A 20,954-nucleotide genomic window follows, 5' to 3' on the forward strand; every position below is an offset into this window, starting at 1 on the left:
AGGATTTATGATAAAACATGGACAAAGGATGAGAAATTATGGACAGATTGTGTTCTATATTGGTAGAAGGAATATTCACACGATAAAGTCACAGGTGGAATGAATAAAGCTATTAAAATAACAGATATTCTACTTTTGAGTATTAATAGTACTCTGGACACCAAATCAAATACAGTTTCCAATGATAGGATAGACAAGATATTAACAGCAACAACAAAAAAGCTCATGATAAAAGATGATAAAATGCTTCAGAACAAAATCTGATCTTCTCCATGGCAGTGTCTGCATGTTGCCAAACTAGTTGTTTGGAAAGTGAAAAATGTCCCTGCTTCACTCCAGATAGCAGTTCTTTGTGCTCTGCTAGGTGAAGAAGATTGTCCAATAGGCATGGTTTTACAATGTATTTTATTTTTCTAGCAGTACATCATTGGACAATATAAAAACAACACCATGTTGCAGAAAAGAATCCACAGGGAGTAATTGAATGTCCTGTGGGGATGACATTTTACAGTCCCCATGAAGATTTAGAGATTTATCTACAAATATGAGACCATACAAAATGCAGTGGAATATAAATACATTTTGTCCCAATCTACTGGAGTTTTACCATAAAAGTTGCACTACTGAAGTTGCTTTCAAGTTGCCATGGTGTTTCTGTTGTGTTTGTCATGAGGGAAGTGGAGCCAGTGCAATTTGTCCATGTTTTACCAATTACCATCTGGCAGGGATATGACAACATGTGAAATCTTCACAGGACTCTTGTTTTTCTACTATCTGCTGGATAACTAAGGAGATCACCAGACTGCTGGGATGACAGCCAGATGGTAAGCAGGTATGTTTATGAGTTTGAGATTCTTATTTTCTTTCAATGCTTTCACACGCTGCGCAAGGCGAGGCTGAAAAGTGAAAGAAAGGGGGAATAGATACACTAGTGACTGGGATAAGATGGTTCTGAATTTTTTTCAAAGTTTCTCAAAATGTGTTACACACATTATTACACGCAATTATTCTTACTCTGTTGATTCAGGTTGCAAAGTCATCACTGAAAAATGACCAAGTAATAAAAATCTGAAAATGGTCCCCTTTTGTATAAATTGGTGCACTGATTTTTCCTAGACAGTTATTAACTGAGCATACATGGTTTTGAAGAACATCATCATCAAAACCACAAAATCTATCGTGTATCCACTTTTAATGGAACACTGCACTAGATGATGTGATGAATAAATTCAAACTAACATTTCTTCTTTGATGACAAATTAGTTTATGGTGAAGAAAAACTGCTCAACATCTATGACAAAATTTCAAAAATGATTGAGGACGTATGGATTTAAGTGACTACCTACTTGCATCCGAGAGAAAAACTATACTGATGAAAAGAGTTGAAGTTGTACGTAATATGAGAGCTGGAAAACAGTTTCATATTTCAACACCCTCATTTTATAGTTGAGGAAAGCAAGCAGGTAAATGACTCAGGTAAGGTTACCCAATCAATGGGAATAGAACCCAGGTCTCTAGACTCCCATGTTTTATTTTTGTTCAGATTGATGATTTTAGTCCATTAGGCAGTCAATAGATATTTATTAGCCACCTACTAGGTTCCAGGCCTGGTGTTAAGTGCCTGAGATATGAAGAAAAGCAAGGGATGAAGGGAATCTTTCGGGATCCAACTGCCTCTAGCAAGACGAGTCGACAGAGATTTAGAGAATGGCTGAAGTCAAAGAATTCACGTGACTTGCTCACAGTCATACGAATCAGCATGTACTAGGCAGGACCTGAACCCAGTTATTCCTGATGCCGTGCTACAGCCACTATGTCTTTACAACTCTAGAATTATTTCAATTAAACCACTGAGCTTCTTCTATCAAAAGCAAAGAAAATATCCTCCACATTTTTGCTATAAAACCTTTCTGCCTTTCTAATATTATGTCATTTTAGCTTGTCCTTCAGGATCTGATGTTTTTTTTCACACACTTATAGAAATGTATCTAAACATGCAAACTTACTAGTTTAGTTCTACACATATGCACAAACATACTTGTCTGCTTTCACAGAGATTATTTTAGCTGTATGATTGCAGATAAGGCCTGTTTTTAGCAAAGAGAACAGTGTTTTGGGGTTACAATTTTTCACTGATGAATTCAGATATACTCCATAATTTTGATCACCACTAATGACCTGTGAGTTAATTATGGTGTTAACAATAAGGTTAATATAAAGTAAACCACATTTTGAGTCAGTATTATTTCAAGATGGTAAAATAAATTGGAAGAAAATTTGTTAAGGTAACAGTAAGTAAAAACTAGGAAATAAAAGCTTACTTTTATTTTGTAATAAGAAATCCATTTGTTCCAACTATTGAATGTAACTGTCTATAATACTGCTACACAACACTGATATATATATATATATATATATATATATATATGTATGTATGACACTGATTGTTGCTTTTCACTCATTCAGTCATGTATGAGTCTTTGCAACCCCATATATCATAACATGCCAGGCCCTTGTATCCTCTACCATCTCCCAAGCTCATATTCATTGCTTCCATGGCACAATCTATCTCATCCTTTGCCATCCTCTTTTCCTTTTGCCTTTAATCTTCCCCAACATCAAGGTCTTTTCCAATGAGTCTTGTCTTATCATTATGTGGAAAAAAGGATGTAAACTTTAGCTCCACTTTTTGTCCCTCCAACAAGAGTCTGAATCAAACACTGACTGATTTGATCTCTTTGTTTTCCAAGGGACTCTCAAAAAGAATTTAACAGTACAATTTAGAAGCACTGATTCTGTGGGACTCAGCATTCTACTTATAGTCCAACTCTCACAACCATATATTACTACGGGGAAAACCATAGCTTTGCTTTCGAAAATACTTCAAATTAATTGTATTAATCTGTTTATATTTGAAATCCAGATAGAGCATCTATAGTCAGAGAAAATGAAAGAAGTACACACATACGTCCATATAACTATATCATATATGTTTTACTTAATATATATTTTAGTTTGTCTACTGTCAAGTCTCTTTCATAATCCCTAGTCTTTTCACACTAGGAATAGTTCCTTGTTCAACTTCCACACTATAAATTTCCCTATATGTTATACTGAAAGTCATTGTAAACATTACCCAGTGAGACTCTATAATGATCTCATCACATTACCATCAGAATTTCAGGTAATTTTCATTATCATCCTGATTAAATGTATATTTTTGCCCATATCTTCCATAATGTTTATCTTCCATAATAACCAAAGCTTACCATTTCTGACCTCTGAATTGCTGATCTGGCCCTTTAAATACATAATCAATCATTGGCCCAATTTGCCCTATAAAAATTAAGTAACCTGCATCATCTTGCATAATATATAACCCTACACCATTCCTCTGGATTCTATAGCTCAAGACTCAAAATCATTCAAATAATTCTAACCTTCAGACTTTTTTCCATCAATGCAATTTAGTAATCATTGTAAATACTTTGGTGGATCTAGTATTTCATTCAATGGGGTTACTCCCTCTACCCCATGCACTCTCATCAAGTATAATTCTTGGCCATCATTCTCTTATCAAATATTCAGTAAATCAATAAATTAACAAGTATTTATTAAGAATTTCCTATGTGCCAAATCTTGTGCTAAGCACAAGAAACACAAAGAAAAAGTAAAGATAGACCATGCCCTGCAGAAGAGAGGAGAAAAACCTTTATAAATAAGTATCTGAAGTACAAATATAGCATAAGTGGAAAGCAGCTTTAGACAGGAAGGTGCTATTAGCTGTGGAAACTGAGCTAGGACTACTAGAGGAGGTAGTGCTTGAACTAAGTTTGAAAAGACCCAGGAATTCTCAGTCAGAGGTAAGAAGGAAGAGAACTTCAGGCATACTATTTCATTATCCCCATTAGATAAACAACCTAAATCTTTTCTCAGTCATTTCTATCATAGCTAATGTTTTCACAGGATTTCAGAGTTGAAAAGGGCCTGGCAAGACCTCTACAGGAATCCTTTCTAATTAGTTGTTGTTGTTCAATCATTCAGCCATGTCCACCTCTTTGTGACCCCACAAAGCATAGCACATCAGGGTCTTCTAACCTTAACTATGTCTTAGTGTCTGTCCAAAATCATGTTTATCACTTCCATTGCATTATCTATTTCATCCTCTGCCATCCCCTGTTCCTTTTGCCTTCAATCTATCCTAAAATCAGGGTCTTTTCCAATGAGTTGAATCTTCTCATTACATGGCCAAAATATTTCAGCTTCAGCTTGAGCATCTGACCTTCTAGTGAAGAGCATGAATTAATTCCTCTAAGCATTGATCGACTTTATCTCCAATGGACTCTCAAAAGGTCTCCAGTTCTACAGTTCAAAAGCATTGGTTCTGCAGTGCTCAGCTTTCCTTATAGTTCATCTCTCACAGACATACGTTGCTGCTGGGAAAACCATAGCTTGGACTATTACAGACCCTTGTCACCAATGATATCTCTGCTTTTTAGCCTGCTGTCCAGATTTGCCATTGCTTCTTTCCAAGGAACACGTGCCTTTTGATTCCATGACTGCAGTAGCTGTCTGCAGTGATCTTTGAGCCCAAGATTATAAAATCTGACACTGGTTCCATTTCTTCTCCCTTTATTCACCAGGAAGTATTGGGACCAGTTGCCAAGATCTTGGCTTTTTTATGTTAAGTTTCAAGCCAGCTTTTAGACTCTCCTCTTTCACCCTCATCAAGTGATTCCTTAATTCCTCTTCACTTTCTGCCATCAGAGTGGTATAATCTGCATATCTGAGATTGTTGATATTTCTCCCAGCAACTTTAATTCTGGCTTTTGATTCATCCAGAATGGCATTTTGCATGACGTACTTTGCATATAAGTTAAATAAATAAGGTGAAATATTCAGCCTTGTTGCACTCCTTTTCTAATCTTAAACCAGTTATTCCATGTTCTTCTAACTGTTGTTTCCTTCTAAAACATCCTGCAAATGATCTACTTAGCTTCCACTTCAAAATATCCAATAAAGGGGAAACTGCTATCTCCTCAAAAAGCCTAATCTATTTTTCTTCCTCAAGGAGGTCATCAAGGAAAGAGCAAATGCTGACTTGTTGAGTATAATTGGGTGAGAATTCTTTTTCACATAGGCATGAGATAGGCACATAGATCCTTTCCTACTCTGAAATTCAGTGATTCTGTATAGACATAATTGTTTGGAAGTTAAATCTGCTTCTCTGAACTTTCTAGTCTCTCTTCTTAATTCTGCTCTCTGGAGCTAAGCAGAAACCTACTTCTTCTTCCACAAAACAGCCCACCAAGTATTAGAAAATTGGCTGTTCCTCTCCCCTATTGCAAGTCATCACTTTTAAGAAGCTACGTCTCCATCATTCCAAGTCTTCTCTTTTCAAGATAAAATATTTAATCCATTTCCCTATTCCTTCAACTCATCTCATGTAGCATCATCTTTAACCTCCTCACTATTTGAATTGACCTCCTCTGGAAGTGAACTTCTTTGTTTTCCTTCCTAAATTACAGTATCCAGAATTCACCACATATACTTTAGCAGTCATATATGACCAGAATAGAATACAAGGAGACTATTATCTCTCTCATTCTAGAGAGCATACTTCTCCTAATTAACACTGAAAAGGAAAATTATTTGGTTTCTTTTTGACTTTATGATAAAATACAAATTTCTTAATCTGAAATATATGTTTTTATAATCTGACTATGGTCTACTTTCCTTATATAGCCTTCTGCACATAATTCCTTTCCAGCAAGACTGGCCTACTTGATTCCCCTCAAACCCAAAATTCCTCTCCTAACTTACATGTCTTTTCATAACTTATTCTTAAGGTATATAGAATGTGCTTCCTTTTCACCTCTATGTCATAGACTCCAGATTTTCTTCAAGTTGGAAGTTATGTGTCTCTCCTTTGGGAATGTAAATTATCGTGGACACACTGTATAATGGTTGTAGCTCTCCTTTCGGAATACAAGATATTTAAGGTAAAAGTCTACTTTTCATTTGTCTTTGTATACCTAGAACAATATCTTAGACACAGAAACTCAATAAAATCTTTTTTTTATTGAATTAAGGCTATGCATGGAGAAACAAAATTTCAAAGGTATTTTCATGAACCAACACAGTTAATTAGTGACAAAGATATGACTTGGGAATATGTACATCCTGATTGTAAATAATATGGCCACTCTACTTAGCAGTTCAAATCATAGTGCCAAATATTTCACATCCTTAACCTGGACATATTTCCATCATCATTCCATATGAGTTCCTTTTGTCTCTGCATATCTGTGAAGGTTAAACCTAGTATAGTGAAAGCACATTTAGTTCTTTGTTCAGTATGGTGCCTAGAATATTACTGCTAGTTTCATAAAATATTCAACAATAATGATAATAATTTTTAAAATAATAATAAATAGATAAGTCTCTGACACAGGAATAGTTTCCTTTTCCTATGCCAGTTGTTCATTCTGTGCCAATTTCAATGCAAACCCCTTCCAGGAATGGCACGAAGCCATATTGGCAACCAGAATTAGAGCAAAGAGAATATGAAATTTCTCTTCAAAACATAAGTAGAAATATGAATGCAAAGCCAAGCAAAAAGTATCCAAATTCAACATGCACATTGTTAAATGTCACTTCCCAGTATGACACCTTACAATAAGTCAAATGCACCTAGCTATGCATTAGGCTAGTTTGGGAGGGGTACTATGGAGAACAGGGTGAGACAGTCTGAAGGTGCATCATGCAGGTGATTGTCTGAAACTCAGACTCTAAGTGAGAGCTCTTTGGTTATGTTTTCTTCTCTTACCATAAATAAGGAATATGGAAAATCATCAAAAGCAATCCCATGGGGACTTATTCTTTTTTTTTTTTTGCTATTGTTGCTACCACCTTCTAAAGGAGAACTGGAGAAAAACATTGATGGAAGTTGAGACACAAATCCAGCTGCCCTCAGGTTAATCATAAGGACATTGGCAATACAGCAAAAGTCAACAACAAAAAAAATGGGACTGATAGAAAATTACTATCAACTGTGGAAATTGAAAAAATTGAAACTAATACCACATCTATTTAAAAGGTAGAGAAATCACAGTCAAATAAAGCTATTCTCAACAATAGAACATGATTAAATGAAAATAATATTGGATTTAGAGTCAGAAGAGCTGGCTTTGAATTCCAGATATATAGTACTTAAAACCTGTATAATCACTGGCAAGTTATTTTACCTCACTGAAACTATTTCCTCATCTATAAAAATAGGATTCCAACTAAATGATCTCTATGGTCCCTTCTGTCTTTAATGGCAGAATTCCACAGATGAAATAAGAGAAATAGGTAAAATTTTAAAATTTTGTAATTTTCAGTGAGATACTGGCATATTTGATAAGGTAGAAGGAAGTACTTTTACTGCTTTGAAGGGCATTTAGTATTATTAATTGGTATGTTGCCACACATAGGTAAGATTGACTTATGAGTCCGAGTCAACTGGGTTTTGTCTTAGGATGAGAAACAGATTTCAGAAATCTGGAATACTTATTTTTTTTTGGTAGTGTGACCCACTAATCATATAGCCATAGCTTTTTAGCAATTTATGTGAAGTTTCTCATGTCTTTGGGGAGTGCACAGTGATTGTATATGTTGAAGTATATACTTCCATTACCATAATCATCATTGTCATAAAAACCATTAATTGATTGCTTAATTGGCATATTTCTGGGCTAGGTGTGATAAAAAGAACTGCATCAATTTAATTCTTGCCATTCCTCCTTCCCTCCCTCATTCCTTTCTTCTTTCTTCCCTTCTCCCTTTCTCTTCCCTTCTCTTCCTCCTTCCTTTCTTCCTTCCCTCCATTCTTTTATCTCAGAACTGAACCAATACTAATGCTAGTGTAAACTTCTATTGACTATGTCACAATAATATAAACAAAGATAAGAAAATGTCTAAACAAGGCATAAAACAAATTAAGTGGCTTTATTGTCTATTTTATAGTACTTTTTAGTTAGACAAGCTTGGTCTTATTTAGGAGAAACATACAAATAAAGGTATGTTTTAAAAGAGAAATAAAAGCCTTGTTCAACTGACATCAATTTGTTACGAAGACAAAGAAAGTGAAGGGAAAAAAGAGGGGAAAAAATAAACAAAGAGTAAATAGCCAAAAGGTTGAAACAGAGGTATTGGGGGGGGGGGGCGGGGAACTTAGGGGAAGGTGATGAAAAATGGAGGAGAAAGAAGTGGGAAACATAGAATTGTGAAGATTACAACTGAAAACATAAGGGACAATCATTTATTTTTCTTCTAAGGATGAGTTATTTAATATGCACATACTTTTTCTCTATTTACTATGAAATTAGTAAAAAAAAATACTATGCCATCCCACTTTTATTTTAGGTAAATATGAAAAAATAAGGTATTTTCTTACACTTAATATATAATTATTTGTATTAGCTTTAAAGATTTTTAGCACATATAAGCATAAATATTTTAGGGACTAAATATTTGAAGCCATTCTTAAAACAGCATTCCTCAATAATACTGTCAAGTTTTCATATGTTGGATTTTCCTTAATCAACTCTCTGAAATAATTGACTATTATTATTGCTATTATATGAAATGGACAAATGCATTGCTAGGGACAGCTGGGAATAGCTTGTTCTTTCTACCAGTTTTGGATTATTTTCTTTATTCAAAAATGGCATATAGAATATTATATGTTAGATTAATTATAAAATTTGAAGGATTAACAATATAGGTATATTCATATACTTATACAAATATCCTACAGAAATAAATATATACACATACAAGCCATGGAATTGCAAAATATGACCAGCAGCAGGGACATGTCGGAGGACATTAAATCTGAAAATTAACAGCAGCCATAATTGATGCATAATTTTTTTCTGCAAAGAAAAATGACATATATACACACAAGCCTGTACATTCTGTTCCTCATTCCAAATTGTACACAGTACTTCAGAATAAACTGCATTGAGAATAAATGTGTGCATTGCCCTTAAAATCTCTTTGCAACTCTGTGAAACAAGGTAAGATAACACAGCATAGCTTTTATCTGCAAGGGTTCTCTGAGACTATTTCTGTAAAAGGGTTAATGACAGATGTTTCCATTAAATCTGACCTACCTCTTAATTTTGTTGTAGCCTGATAATATCCTGGCTTTGTGCTTATTTGCATGGGCAAATGGAGTCACTTCATAACAAGTAACACAGAAACCTCAGTGAAACAGAAGGTCAATTCATTTTAAACTGATGTGCTCAATATTGTTTATAGTTACATTTCATAAAAAATCCCCTTACACACAATGCCACTATTTACAGAGAATTAAAAACTCTGTGTTCTGAACCTCTGGACATGGTGTACATCTGTAGACAGAGAGGAGTAATCCCAATAGAAATCAATATATTTCCTTGTAGACAGACAACAGAAAAATCACTTCAGTCTCTGTGATGATCCTCTATTTTTTGATGGTAGGGTAGAATTTCTTTGCTAAGGATTTGAGAACCCCCAAATATTAGAAACATTTCCTTGTTTATATAATGTTTGTACCTTTTTGGAAAAAAGGAGATTAAAAAAAATCTCTATAAATACACAGGGAATGCTTATCACAGGACATTTTTAAGAGTTAAAAGGTTTTTAACCTTTAGTTTGCCAGTTCAATAGCTGCAGAGGTTGGCTGTGACCAAAAATATGTTTTACTAGATGGAAGAGGTAGGTGGTCTTGAATGCTGGCCAAACCCTCGTAATAAGCCCTTTCTTCTTAATGAAGGCAGACTGAACTGTCACATGGAGGGCTCTATTCAAGCCACATCCCCTTGTGGGAGGATCAAAGAAGGTGAAAACAATTGCAATGGCTGCCTTGTAGACCCCAAAGAGAGCACATCTTTAATGTTTCCCTTGTGGAAAAATCTTTATAACGAAGAATCAAAAAGTTTTGCAGGCAATTGTCATATATGAAAAGGTATTGGTCATATCTTCGAATATTTATTGAACGTAAAGTACACATTAGAGAATATGATTATTTGGAGCACTCATTGTTATAACACACAAATATACAAAGATAGATGTAGATGTATAAATGCACACACCCATATAGGTAATTCTAAAGGACCACAAATATAGGCACTTCATGAAAGACCTCAAATGACAATTGACTTTCTCTTCATTACTTGTTGTAGCTAATCATCTTTCTACACAGGGTGTCTCAACTTATAGCACAAGTTTAAGCTGTTAAAGCTTAACAACTTTAAGATGATTCACAGTTTATACTTCAAAATTTCAATTATGTATTGTGCATAACTGGAAATTCTGGTACAAATACATCATCTGAAATAGAAAAGAGTTCTATATTACAGAATTGGAAAAATCTCAGACCTGGAAGGGATTTCATTGGCTATGTGTTGTTCATACCATAACTTGAAAAACATCTCTTGCACACACCTGAAAAGTCATCGTTCCATTTTTGCATAAAGCCCTCTATTAAAGGCAAACCTATTATATCATAAGAATCCAATTCCACTTTGGGTAGCTCTAATTATTAAAGTTCTTTAAATCAAATGTGAATTTGTCTCTGTGAAACTTTATTCTATTATTTTTTTAATTGTTCCCTGAAGTCAACAGGATGAAACTAATCACTCTCCCATGTGATAGCCCTTCAAGTGTTTGAAGAGAGATAATGAGTATTTGCTGAGTCTTTACTTCTTCACAAGAACTGTCCGCAGTCCCTAAATGCAATCCTCATGTCATGAACACAAGGCCTTCCATCAATCTGGGAGTTGAGTTGTCCTCTGGACATCTTTCAGTTTATCAGTGTCTTTACTAACATATGCCACCCTGTATCTGATCATACCACTGCAAATGCTGTCAGACCAGGTCAAAGTATAACAGGAGCAAAACCTCCTTCCTGGAATTTTTGCCTTCCTTTCTGTAGCCCAAGAAAGCATTAGCTTTTCTTTTTGGCTGCCACATCACACTGGTCACTCATATGGACATTGAAATGCACTAAAATACCCAGATTTTTTTCACTTTAACTGCTTTTTAGCTTTATCTCCCACAACTTGTACTGATTAAGTTAATTTTTTAAAACCTAGCTTTAGGGTTTTATGTTTATTCTAATTAAATTTCTACCATTATTCTACAGTGGAATCAACTTTCATTAAAACCAAAATCTATTCCAACTGCTAGAAAGAGAGATATTTTAAGTTCGTGTTTAAAAGAACAATGAGATAGTTATCAAGTCAATACTTTCCTCTAACTTCTGGTCTCCCAGAAAATTTATCAACCACTTGAGAAAATTTCTCAATCACTGGGAAACTAAATCTGCTACCTTGGAGGCTAAAACCAATGGCCTTTTCTTATTTCTTATATAAGATCTTGATCTCTCCAAGACCATTCATTATTTCATCCTTCTAGAAACCCTCTTATTACTGACTTTTCTGTTTTATTCTTATCTTCTTTCTACTTTTCTGAATAATTCTTCTCAGTCTCCTTTGCAGAAGAATTATTCATGTCCTGTACCCACATAAATGAAATCAAGGATTCTCTTTTGGGCCCTCTTTTCTTCTCTCTCTCTTTCCTCTCTCAGTGATCTCATTAGATTCCATTCACTCAACTATCATTCTAGGGAGATGACTCCAAAATCTGTATATCTTGCCCTCACCTCGAGTTCCAGCCAAGCTCACATCTTTAACTCCCTGTTTGACATTTCCATGTAGTTATCCCCCAAGCATCTCAAATTCAACATGTAGACACATACAATAGTAGACATATTCAATCAAAAGTTTTTCAAAGTCAAAGTTGTCAGCAACCCTATCCAAAATCACAGTCAATCAACAAGTATTTATAAAGAGCCTATTAGGTTCCAGCATTGTGCCAGACATAATTTTATCGTAACCAGCATGAAATGTCTTTATTAAATGCAATTGAGAGGACACTGACAAGAAAACAAAAAGAAAACCCAACCCATCCCCCTCCATCCTGCAAAAAAACACAATATTTGGAAAATGGTTGTGTGAGTATAATGTGTTTTTAGCAGATATAGCACTAGTCTCAAGAATCTGAGAAAAAAATAGCAACTAATTTTTCCCACCAAATTGTTTTTCCCAAAATTAGATGGACCCACTTAGATACATGGAAATGGATGTTGCCACCACTATAAGGTGAGTTTACCATATACTATATATACTATAAGGTAACTATAAGGGAGTGTGTTAAAACTTCAGTTATGATTCACATGACATTGCATGCTGGGCCTCTTTCAATGGTTTTATGTCAATTAGCTAATAAGTCTCATCAAACATAATGACATTGTGCTGTGGATTATATTTGATGATTTATTCTTTCTCATTATAGAAGCAGCTAGGTGGTACAATGGATAGAGCACTTGGCCTAGGTCAGTAAGATCTGGGTTCAAATCTAACCTCAAGTACTTGCTAGCTGTATGACTCTGAGCAAGACACAACTTCTGTCTGCCTCAGTTCCAGAATTGTAAAATAAAGATAATAATAGCCTGAAAGGGTGCTTTTTTAGCACCAGTTGAGGTAATATGTTTTTAAATGCTCACCACAGTGCCTGGCACATAGTGGGTGCTTAATAAATGCTTGTTCTCTTCCCTCTCATCTTTGTGCAGTAAACAGATACCAGATCATTTATTTTCAAAATTGACTTCTATAATATTCTCAATAATGAATATAATCCCCTTGATCTTAAGAATGATCTTCCAAATTAAATATAGAGAACCTTCCCTAAGGGACCATACCCAAGGGAGAGATGACATACATGAAGGAGTCGTGGTTAGAGATTGACACTTTCCTCCTGAAAGTTACAGTTGAGTTGAATTGAGTAGAACCATGAGGAAGTAGACTAACATTTTCTTTTAAGGAACAATGGTAGAAGTGATTTGTTCATAGTTATAAAACTGGAGGGGTATGATAACCACAAAGGGGAGGGACAGGAAGTAGATAACAACAGCAATAACAATAATAGCATCATATAGCAGAGCTTTAAGGTTTACAAAACACTTTATCATTTCATTTGCTGTACTATTATTGTTCTCATTTTATAGGTGAGGAAACTGAGGCAGATAGAAGTTGTTATAATTATTTTTAGTTATCACTTACATATCACTTACTATGTGGCAGCACTGTGATGAATGCTTTACAAAAATTATCTTATTTGATCCTCACAACAGCCCTGGGAAGCAGAGGCTATTATTATTATCTCTATTTCATAGATAAGGAAACTGAGGTAAAGACAGATTAAGTGATTTGCCCAGGGTCACATAAAAAGTATGTTCTTGAAGCTGAGTTTGAACTCAGAGCTTTCTGATACTAGGACAAACTCTCTCCACTGTGATATATAGAACAGTTTTAAAGGCTACATGCATGGCAGCAAAACAGTTGGCAAGGTTATTAAGAAAATAGTTGTATAGGAGTGAAATGAAGCATTTCTGAGGCTTTCTTAAAATAGTGAGGCAGGAGAGGTAGTCACCTATCAGGACAGTGAGGTCCTAGGTTGGAAACTGCAAAAGGAAAGGGTTAAATCATCCAGAGTATGATCTCCAGTGTGGGTGACAAGGTGGTTGTCAAGGCTCTTCAGAGAATATGGAGACAGAGCAGGGAATGATATGAAGCAGAATCAATGTCATAGTAAATAAAGTGCTCCATTAAATAAGAAAGCACTTCATAAAGCTTTAGGTAGAACATGAGTGAAGCAAGCTATAATGATGCCTTATGTCTTTTGTAGCATATGCTGATCCTTAGCACACATATCATAAGGAGACAGAGAGACAGACAGAGAGACAGACAGACAGACAGACAGACAGACAGATAGATAGATAGATAGATAGATAGCATTTATATTGTACTTTAAGATCTGCAAAATGGTTTACAGATATTATTTCATTTGCTCCTCACAATAATTCTGAATGGGGAAGTGGTGCTGTTATCCTCATTTTGCAGGTAAGGGAAATGAGGTTAAGAAAGGCTAAGTGTCTAAGACCTGATGTGAATTCCGGTCCTCCTGATTCTGGGTCCAGTGCTCTATCTATTGTGCCACCCAACTGCTCCTACAACAAACCACACCCTTGTCATCATCTATGAAGTTGAAATAGGAGAACTATCAGGAAGGTATAAATATATACCTGAAAAGCTCAAAAACCGTCCTCTAGAGAGTGGGGGTGGGTAGAATGCTCAAGTAGCCAAATTTTCCTCCTGAAGAAATAAAAACCATCTTCATATTCATTATGTCCCTTGACAGGTTTCACACAAATGTGTTAGGGATAAATTTTATGTCCCTTTAAGATGATGGTCTATATATTGTACCTCTTGGATTAGTGGTTCAAGCCAGTTAGGAAAAGCTAAAGTTCCTATTTCTGATGCCAGTGCAAATAGATATAATTGCCAAAGAGAAGTTTATGGGAAATACCATGCTTCAAAAATTTTGAAGACCCTTTGTCAAGACTAATATTCAGTCTTACAGTACATCAGGTGTCCATTACAGTCCATTCCCACATCATCATTTTCTTGCCGATGCCTCTCTTCATAAGTTAAACGTAAGTGCGATCATAAGTTTACTATTAACCTTGGATCGCAGTATAGAAAAGCCCAAGCCTCTTGCCTTTGCTGTCCTGAAGCATGAGATCCAGAGATCCTTGAAATGGTTATATTCCATCTCCGGATGACTGATGACTAGGGATGACTCTTGATCACATATGCATACAGGCTTATATAGACAAAATTGTGCCCCTTCTCTTTCCTCCTGCTTTAGCAGTGTGGTGCACATGGGGAACAATTGTGAGACTTCCTAAAAGAGACCCAGGGATCCAAGAAGACTGGCAGGTTATTCTGCAGAGAGACTGAAATAGAAAAATGTATCTCAATGCTTTTATTTTTTCCCCTTCCACCTGCCAATTTTCATTCTCAGATAATCCTTTCTTTAAAACTGACTCAGAAAATGAGATCAGAAATGTCAGAGGTTATCACACAAAAATAAGAAACAGAAAAGGTCAGGGTCAGGGTCAGTGTCAGAATCAGGGTAAAGGTCAGGAAGGATAAGAAAATTACTATGGTACTGGCTTTCGGGATAGACTGGAGAGAATATGAACCAGGGGTGTGCTGGAGCCTACTCATATGGCTCAAATAAGCATTTTTATACATTGGAAATTGCCAAATGCTATAAATCATTATTTGCTTTATCATTTTGCTAATTTTTCTAGACTTAAAAAAGCAAAAGAGAAAGTGATAATAATGCAGAATAAATTTAATTGTCTGTCATGTTCAGAGGGTCAGTTCTTAAATATTTACCAGATCACCCTTGATAGTAGTAGAGTGGCAACGTCATACAGACCTTAAATACCTGACTGTACTTGCCTCCTAGCATAAATTTGCTCCTTTCATGGTGTCAGTCTTGGCTTTTGTTAGAAGATTTAAATATAAATTTGTGGTCCAGTGCATGGCAGTAAGCCCAAAGTTTAGGTAGGTACTTTGGCATGAGGAATCCTCTCTCGTAAATCACCCAGCTGTCTAGAGTCAATGTTTCATCACACTATAGTAATTAGGTGGCACACTTGCCATAGACCCATTAAGTCAATAAGACCAAAAAGGAACTCTCTTTTCTCCTTCTCTCCTAGAGCAGTCCTTATAACATACAAAACTATATTATCTCCAGAGGAATTGTTGGGAACTTCTGCGTCAATCACACGTACATTAAAATACTGCTCACTAGTCATTACTAAATAAAGTATTCTCTTGCTCTGTGGAAAATCGCTTCAAATAATTGTGGTGTTCGATCGGGAGTTTTTGTTCTGTTTTTAATACATCCATTTAAAAAGAAAAAAAAAGTAACTAAACCTCATTAAAAAAAACATAACACAAACCAATATCAAAGTAGCTGAATCACCTAAGTGTCACCCAATGGTGCCAGCACATCCACGTTGGGCTCACTTATTATGCTACTAGGCCCAAGAGATAGATTCAGCATCTTGATCGCTTTATTGGCAGATTGATTAATAACATCATCATAGAAAAGGGGAAAGCCAACAACCCTAGCAGTTAAGGCATCTAAACTGGTCCAGAAAGGCAATACATTTGACTTCGACCTAAGAAAAGCAAAAAAAAAAATGCTCTTGACTGTACGGGATGAAGGATAACTTGACTGATACCTTTAGCCCTGATTTCTCTATCTTGCCTGGTTATTATTCCATATTTAATATTTGCTTTATGGTTTCTTTTATAGAGTGGTATATGATGTAAGGGAAATTTAATTATTTGTAGAATATAAATGAGGTTAGGGCTGTTTGGTATTTGTATCTGTTTTTCTAGTGGCTAATGCAAAGCTTTATATATAATAGGCACTTAATAAGTGCTTGTTGAATTGAATTGAATTGAATGTCTGCTTAAAAAAAAGATTACTGGTTAATTATCAATAGTTCAAAGTGTTTGTATGTGAGAGAGACAAATGCATAAAGATATTACAGACTACTGATTCAAGGCCAGCAAAGACTCATACCATTATTATAGGCTGGGGCTCTTCAACTAAAATTCCATAAAGGAAAAAATGTGGTAGACTGGTGAGGGTGGGGACCTTCTGACAGCTGCCAATTGCTAATGGATGGCATGTATGTAGGGGTAGTGAATAGGTTGCTGAACTGGCCCTAATAATTCAGATGTCCCTAGAGGCCACCCAGTGAAAAATTATTATATTTATATGAAAAACCACACTTAGTCATAAAAAAGAATGAGAAAAAATTTGGGGAGTAATCCTTTCAAAGAGCTTCTAGGCCTCACAAACCTTAATAGAAGATTTGGTGATGGGCACCACCCATTTAATATGGCAAGAATCTCTGGGTAAGTTATTTTGTATGTACTTTTCTTTGGGTGGAGATCATTATTTTTGCTACCACTGATAAAAATTCTTACAAGTCCTTACTGTGATCATGAATGTTTGTCTAAATGATTTAAGAAATAGGAATGGAAGGTGTAAAGTTATATTACTACCAAGTGCATTATCAACTGGCATATTACATAATGCATTATAATATACCATGTGTCCAACCATGGAAACATGAAATCATCCATATTTCCTAAGTACTGACAGATGTGCAGCTGTAACAAACTTCAAATGGCTCTGGAGAGTCCACCCGCACACTCATTTCTCCAAAAACCATTTTTATTGGTCACTGTTAGAGCTAGGAAATATCTCTTTATCCATGTCTCCGTGGTGATTCCATATGATTCCTAAAAGTTGCATATTATTGGGTAAGCATATGGAAAGAAGAAACTTCCCTAAGAGCAAATGAGAGGGAGAGATATAATGTAGTAAAAAATACATAGGGAATGAGGTGATAGAAGCTATTTCTGTCGATTTTCTAGTAGTAGGTTAAATGTTACTTGCTAGATCTTCTTGGAATATACAGGTAAAATCCTTTTACACAAACCTCAGAGGGGATAATCATCGGGTTTCAATTTACAGACAAAACAAGCTAGGACAGATAGCTAACATACTAGATCAAAGAGACCAAATTCAAAAAGATTTAGACAGGCTTGAATATTGGGCCAAATTGAGTAAGGAGAATTTTAATAGGGATAAATTATAAAGTATTACACAAATTCAAAGAGTTATCTTTGGACATGGTCAAGAGAGGGATTTATTTTGCTTGACTATAAATGTTTGTAGAAGTGATTTTGCTTTTCTTTCTCAACAGAAGGGTTGAGGAGGACCTGGAGTTTTAGGGGACTGCAAGTTTAATATGATTCAATGGTTTAACATAGCAGTCAAGACAGTTAATGGGGTCCTAAAGATAAAATGGCCAGGCCTAGGGAAGTGCTAATCTCATCCATTATACTCTGTTCTAGTCAAATTACATTTTGGGCACTGTGTTTGATTCTGGCCACCTATGTTCCAGGCACTGTGCTAAGTGATGGAGTGTCGAGAGGAGAATGACCAAGACTGTAGAGGGCCTTGATACCCTGCCACATGAAGACTGGTTGAAGGAAATGATGTTTAGTCTAGAAAAGAAAATAACTATGGGGTCTATGATGACATTTGAGTATTTAAAGGGATGTCACACAAAGAAAGGAATCACAAGTCTACTATCTAGTTTAGATTTATTATTTTTCTGGTATCAATCAGCTTTTGTTTTTGTTTGAAGATTTCATTGTAAATGTGTGGTTCCAAGCACAGAAACAAAGGCTGGTGACTTCTACATTGGAAATCCTCTCTTATTAATTACTAAACTCAGTTTGACCTGTTCTGCTTGAACTAAAAGAGCAAAAACTAGGAGCAAGGGATAGAAGTTTCAATGAAGTCAAAAGAGATTTCATGTAAGAAAGCTCTTCCTAGCAATAAGCTGCCCAACAGAGGGGTAGGATATCTCAAGAAGTAATAAGGTTCATCCTCATTAGAGATCATCAATCAAAAGCTATATGATCTCGGTCAAGAATCTAGTAAAATATATTCCTGTTCACATTATCGAAGCTTCTTTGAAATTTGAGATTCTGCTACTGTGACTGTTACACTATTCTAAAACCACATTATAGACAGTGGTCACATTCCATCAAATCCCATTTCATAGCTATGAAGTCATATTAATGTCTTTGTATTCCTTTCATTGCATCTCTAGGTCACTTAGTTTTAACTCACAGTTAGTCCATTTTTGTATAGATATATGAGCTCACAGGTTTTATCGATGCTTTCTTTATTTTATCTTGGATCCCATAAATTTCTTTACCTCTATCACTATTCTTCTGTAACCAAGAGTTCATCATTGTTTATCTATGTGAGATGGGGAGTATGTGACAAAAATCTCAACCCTTTCTGTCCCTAAGGGCAAGCACAGGAAACGTGTTAAATAAGGTGATAATATCAAATCAAGTGGAAGCACACTGAGGAGTATCCATGAGAAGTCCTGAGTATTACATTGCTGCTGCTCTTAGAAAATCACGGCCACAAGATCATGACAGAGGCAGGCTCCTGAAATAGCCTCCACATCCAATCTATTACCAGGGAACACTACAGAATGAAAGTATGACGAATTACCAAAATAACAGAGAGGATGTTGACCATGGTAGGTCAGAGCTGCTACAGAGACAATAATAATCTTGCTGTTATGAATAGAATTGGTGATGCCTAGATCACCTGTATGTTTCCCTTCTGCCACTCCCATTCTCAAGTAAAGGACTCATTGGGATTTTTCCCCAAATTTTGGTTTTTATTAGGTTTGGGTTTTTTTTCTGTATTTGGTATGCATTTTTAAAAGAAACTGATTTTTTAACTATCATTCAGTATGTGTGTGTGAGAGAGACAGAGACAGACAGAGAGACAGAGAGAGACAGAGACAGAGAGGGTCTTTTTTTGGGGAAAAAAAACAAAAACTAAAAAGATCCTGGTAACACTATAGTCATATTTCTTATAAGTTCCAGTCTCATCAAGTATCTACATTGTCTTCTGGACCACTTGGATATATCACAGGTATGGATACTGGATCTGTGATTTTACTGGTATAGACATCTCAGACGAGATAATTGCATCTGTCAATGCATGTTGATACATCTTTTTGTCTTAGAAAATTGCTTGGAGAACTGAGGGGTTACATGTTTTATCCAGGGTTACACAGTCAGTAGGTGTCAGAGACAGGTCCTGAATGAAAATTTTCTTAGTTTCAAGACTGCTGAATATCCATTATGCCATGCTGTCTCTCAGATACCCCTTAAGTATTTTAAACTGGAGGCTTTAAAATGGACATGTAAGTGCAAATGAACTCTAAAGTCTGATTTTAAACTTAATCATTAAAATGAAAGGAAAGGAGAAAGGAAGAAAGGAAGAACAGGAAGGAGGCATGGAGGAAGAAAGAAAGGAATGAAAGAAGGGAAGGAGGGAAGAAGGGAGAAAACAAGGAAGTAATAAAGAATAGAAGAATGGTGTGAGATAGGGAAATATGGAGGAATAAAGGAGAGAAGGAAGAAAGGAGGGAGGAAAGAGAAGAAATGAAGGAAGGGAGGAAAGAAGGAAGGAAGAAAGGAACATTTATTCAATACTTACTATGTGCCAGGTGCTGTGCTGTGTTGAGGATTAAAATTCAGTCAAGCAAAGGATCTCTGTCTACAAGAAGCTTGCATTATAAAAGGGAAAATTGCATATAAAAGGGAGTTAGGGTGGGTTACAAGTGTGCCAACATGGTTGGAAATGGCCATATGAAGTGATGTGGTGGCCTGGTTTGGAAAATATCAAGTAAGAAGCTTTAAAAAAAAGAGGCAGTGTGAGTTTTAGTAGGAGGGCAATGAGAAAGACAGAAAGAATGCACTTGTCAAAGAAATGTACAGGAAGTAGCTATTTAATGAATTGAAGTTCTTCCTAACCCAAAATAACATCATGACACCACAGATTTAATGGTTGCTCTCCTACATTTTTCCCCTCTTGTTTTGTATCACAAAATGCTGATATAGTTGTCTAACTCACGATGTAAGCAATAATTTAGTATGGGTGGCTAATAAAATCTTTTAGTATTTGTTTTCTTAGTGACACAGTACTTATCACAGTGAGTGAATATGATAAATTAATTTATTAATAAACAATAAATTAATCCATTATTTGTTGCTGTTCAGTCATTTTAGTTATGGCTGACTCTTTTTTTTACCCCATTAGGGGGGTTTCTTGGTAAAGATACTGGAGTGGTTTACCTCCTTCTCCAGCTCATTTTCCAGATGAAGAAACTGAGGCAAACAGGGTAAAATGACTGCCAAGGGTCACAGAGGTAGTATCTAAGGCCAGATTTGAACTTAGGAAGATAAATCTTCCTGATTCCAGATCTGGCACTCTAACTACTAATACCACTTAGGTGCCCCATATTAATTTATTGACAGATAATAATACAGATATGCTTTTAAAATGTTTATTGATTGATTATTGACTATAGAGTGGTG

This window comes from Petaurus breviceps, unplaced genomic scaffold, assembly GCF_028583685.1.
Source record: "Petaurus breviceps papuanus isolate PSGF00001 unplaced genomic scaffold, PetGlider_PUasm1.0 81, whole genome shotgun sequence".
Classification (NCBI taxonomy): Eukaryota; Metazoa; Chordata; class Mammalia; order Diprotodontia; family Petauridae; genus Petaurus; species Petaurus breviceps.